This window comes from Salvelinus fontinalis, chromosome 4, assembly GCF_029448725.1.
Source record: "Salvelinus fontinalis isolate EN_2023a chromosome 4, ASM2944872v1, whole genome shotgun sequence".
Taxonomy (NCBI): domain Eukaryota; kingdom Metazoa; phylum Chordata; class Actinopteri; order Salmoniformes; family Salmonidae; genus Salvelinus; species Salvelinus fontinalis.
The window spans coordinates 1108903-1113199 of NC_074668.1; the positions used below are offsets into that span (position 1 = coordinate 1108903).

Below are 4297 nucleotides of genomic sequence, written 5' to 3' on the forward strand. Positions count from 1 at the left end.
CAGAGCCTTAGAGCGTCTGAGAGACGTTGTGCAATTAACAGGAAGTCAAGTAGCAGCAGGAACAGGATGTTCTAGAAAGTGCAAGGAGGCTGATGTTCTACAGGAAGAGAGGTCCTATACTTCCTTCTGTGACATCATCAGCACACGGTAAACCAGGAAGTAGAGACGCATAGCACCTGAGAAGAGGAAAAGGTGTGACACACTCAGCAACAAGTTATCAATGATAAAAACAGGACACGCCATCATGGCTAATAACTATCCCACTAATACAATGTAAATGTAAACCAACACGCTTCCTGTCTCACCTCTGTGCCTGATGATACCCTTCTGACCCGTCAACACCTGGCACAACATCAGAAAGCTGTGCCCACAGACTCCTACCACGGTTACCTATCCATCACCACGGTTACCTATCCATCACCACGGTTACCTATCCATCACCACGGTTACCTATCCATCACCACGGTTACCTATCCATCACCACGGTTACGACACGTGGCAGCTAGCACCAGTATACCCACACAGCCACACGGGAAGGGGCGGGGCTTCAGGAGGAAGAGGAAGTGATGGAAGAGATGGACACAGGAACTACCTACCACCTGGAGCACTGAGGTTTAATAAAGAACTGGAAACTGTGTCCAACAGGTCCGACCCGTCTTTTGAGAGGTAATCTACTCACGTGCGCATACGCCAATTCATGGACTGTTTATATCCGGGCTTCATCCGGTTTACACAGACTAACATCACATGAGCACTAGCCCTCAGTGTGCACAGGGAGCCGTGCGAGCAGCGACGATGTCATCTCGTCATCCAAGAACATTTCAATTATTTGAATCATTCAATATTGCTTTGTGCACAAAGGGGATGACTAAAGTATCTAATTGGAAATGGGTCTTTCTGGACCTGGTGTCAGTTAAACTGCAGTACCTAAGCAAAACTGTAGGAGCAGTCGAAACCGTGCTTCTAGACCAGAACCCAGGCACTTTGGCCTGGAGAGAGAAATTAGAGAGAGAGACAGGCAGAGCGAGACAGAGACATAGTGACAGAGATGGAGACAGAACAAAAGACAGAGAGAGAGAGACAGAACAAAAGACAGAGAGAGAGAGACAGAGCGAAAGAGAGAGAGACAGAGCGAAAGAGAGAGAGACAGCGAGAGAGAGAGAGACAGAGAGAGAGAGAGAGAGAGACAGACAGACAGACAGACAGAGACAGACAGACAGACAGAAACAGAGAGAAAATAAAAGATAGATTCTCTAAGAAGTTTTGGCTGAAAGTAGCCTACTTTGAGTGGCCTACTCACCAAGGGGGCGGGACGTCAGTGAGGCTGGAGGGTTCCGAGAGGAAGTATTGATGAACACAAACAGGAAGTGACTATCCTAGAGCACCTTCTGTGATTGGCCGACAGCCGGAGACACCCTCCCTCGTCATCTGGGTGCGGGGTGAGACTCAGCGACTGCATCATGACACGGTCATTCCACAGAGAAACCCTAGAGACACGAGAGAGAGAGAATTAGCTTCATTAATAAATTAACTGATTGATCAGAGTCAACCTATGGACCATTCTATCAGGACCTTGCAGTGACGGAACCCCTCTGTAGATAATAATTCAGGCCATCAGTGAATTCCTGAAAATTAGATTTTTTTATTGCAGAGATGAACCAGTCAAATAAGCTGAACCTTTGGACCAGAACATGCTCCCATGAACAAGCTGCTTCCATGACAACCTGCAGCCTTGACAACAGGCCCTTTGTGCTCCCCCACAGAGAGAGAAAGATACTGTTCCAAGAAAACATCCTAGAACGAAACAAGATGGCCCCTGCAGAAGGTCAACGTGACATGGGCACCATAAATGTGAACAGAATATAAATGCTGGCATTCCAACAAATGCAGATAAATTATATTTATGTTACAGTGATTCAAAATACTACCTCTAACATCTCCTTTCGGCAGAGATGCAATTACCAGCAGATCAGTTTCAACTTCAGTAATGCTGCAACGAGCAACCGATGAACCCTCCAAGTACCATCTTACATGGAATATGGAACACGAGCAAGTTATCATGTGACCCGATGGGAGAAGAGCTGACGATGACAAGATATTTATGAACGGCTGACATATCATATATAAATAGAGAGAGAGAGAGAGAGAGAGAGAGAGAAAGGTAAAGAGAGAGAGAGATAAAGAGAGAGAGAGATAAAGAGAGAGAGAGGTAGAGAGAGAGGGGTAAAAAGAGAGAAAGGTAAAAAAAGAGAGAGAGGTAAAGAGAGAAATTTGTAATGTCTTTATTGTTTTGAAACTTCTGTATGTGTAATGTTTACTGTAAATTTTTATTTCACTTTTGTATATTATCTACCTCACTTGCTTTGGCAATGTTAACACATGTTTCCCATGCCAATAAAGCCCCTTGAATTGAATTCAGAAGTAAAAAGAGAGCGAGAGAGGTACAGAGAGAGAGCATGTCTCTAGTGTTCCTGTAGTGTGCATGACATCAGAGAGAATCAGCGGACTGAACAGATTTGGCCCTCAGATCCTCAGTGTGTTCTACAGCTCCACCATTGAGGACATCCTGACTGGCTGCATCACCACTTGGTACGGCACCTGCTTGGCATCTGACAACGGCACAGTACATCACTGGGGCCAAGATCCCTGCCTTCCAGGACCTCTACACCAGCAGGGGTCAGAGGAAGGCCCCAAAAAACTGTCACACACACACACACTATTATCTATCCTGTTGCCTAGTCACTTTACACGCACCTATATGTACTGTATATAGCCTCATTATTACCTCGTACCCCTTTACATCGACTCAGTACTGGGCCTTATAGCCATGTTATTACCTCATACCCTTGCACATAGACTCAGTAGTGGTACTGTATATAGCCTTGTTATTACCTCGTACCCCTGGTACTCCCTGTATATAGCCATGTTATTACCTGGTACTCCCTGTATATAGCCTTGTTAATGACCTCGTACCCCTGGTACTCCCTGTATATAGCCTTGTTATTACCTCGTACCCCTGGTACTCCCTGTATATAGCCATGTTATTACCTCGTACCCCTGGTACTCCCTGTATATAGCCTTGTTATTACCTCGTACCCCTGGTACTCCCTGTATATAGCCTTGTTAATGACCTCGTACCCCTGGTACTCCCTGTATATAGCCTTGTTATTACCTCGTACCCCTGGTACTCCCTGTATATAGCCATGTTATTACCTCGTACCCCTCGTACTCCCTGTATATAGCCTTGTTATTACCTCGTACCCCTGGTACTCCCTGTATATAGCCATGTTATTACCTCGTACCCCTGGTACTCCCTGTATATAGCCTTGTTATTACCTCGTACCCCTGGTACTCCCTGTATATAGCCATGTTATTACCTCGTACCCCTGGTACTCCCTGTATATAGCCATGTTTCAGGTCTCTCCAGAGACATTAAATCGGGTTCAAGTCCGGGCTCTGGCTGGGCCACTCAAGGACATGACATTCAGAGACATGTCCCGAAGCCACTCCTGCGTTGTCTTGACTGTGTGCTTAGGGTCGTTGTCCTGTTGGAAGGTGAACCTTCTCCCCAGTCTGAGGTCCTGAGCTCTCTGGAGCAGGTTTTCATCAAGGATCTTTCTGTCATGTGCCTTTTACTGAGGAGTGGATTCCGTCTGGTCACTCACCGTAAAGACCTGATTGGTGGAGTTATGCAGAGATGGTGGTTCTTCTGGAAGGTTTTCCCATCTTCACAGAGGAACTCTGGAGCTCTTTCAGAGTGACCATCGTGTTCTTGGTCACCTTCCTGACCAAGGCCCTTCTTCCCTGATTGCTCAGTTTGGCCGAGCGGCCAGCTCTAGGGAGAGTCTTGGCGGTTACAAACCTTCAATGCTGCAGAAATGTTTTGGTGTCCTTCCCCAGATCTGTACCTCAACACAATGCTGTCTCGGAGCTCTACGGGAAATTCCTTCAACCTCATCTCTTGGTTTTTGCTCTGACATGTACTGTCAACTGTGGAACCTTATATAGACAGCTGTGTGCCTTTACAAATCATGTCCAATCAACTGAATTTACCACAGGTACAGTAGACTCCAATCAAGTTGTAGAAACATCTCAAGGATGATCAATGGAAACAGGATAAACCTGAGCTCAATTTCGAGTCTCATAGCAAAAGATCTGTAAATAAGGTATTTCTGTTTATACATTTGCAATTATGGGGTAGTGTGTGTAGATTGCTGATACATGTTGTTTTAGAATAAGGCTCTAATGTAACAAAATGCAGAAAAGGGGTCAAGGCGTCTGAATCCTTTCCGAATGT

The 4297-nt window shown here is 45.8% G+C and overlaps 1 protein-coding gene across 1 annotated transcript in view; it reads right to left on the reverse strand.

Annotated features, from left to right (window-relative positions):
* LOC129852960 (atos homolog protein B) overlaps positions 1–4297 on the reverse strand; it is a 49481-nt gene that overhangs the window by 23772 nt on the left and 21412 nt on the right. The window contains exons 2-3 of the mRNA XM_055918563.1: positions 1301–1487; positions 1–176 (exon numbers count right to left, since the gene is read on the reverse strand). The exon at positions 1–176 is cut by the window's left edge and continues 1221 nt beyond it. The gene's annotated coding sequence lies outside the window, so the exon portion shown is untranslated. The remainder of the gene's footprint in view (positions 177–1300; positions 1488–4297) is intronic.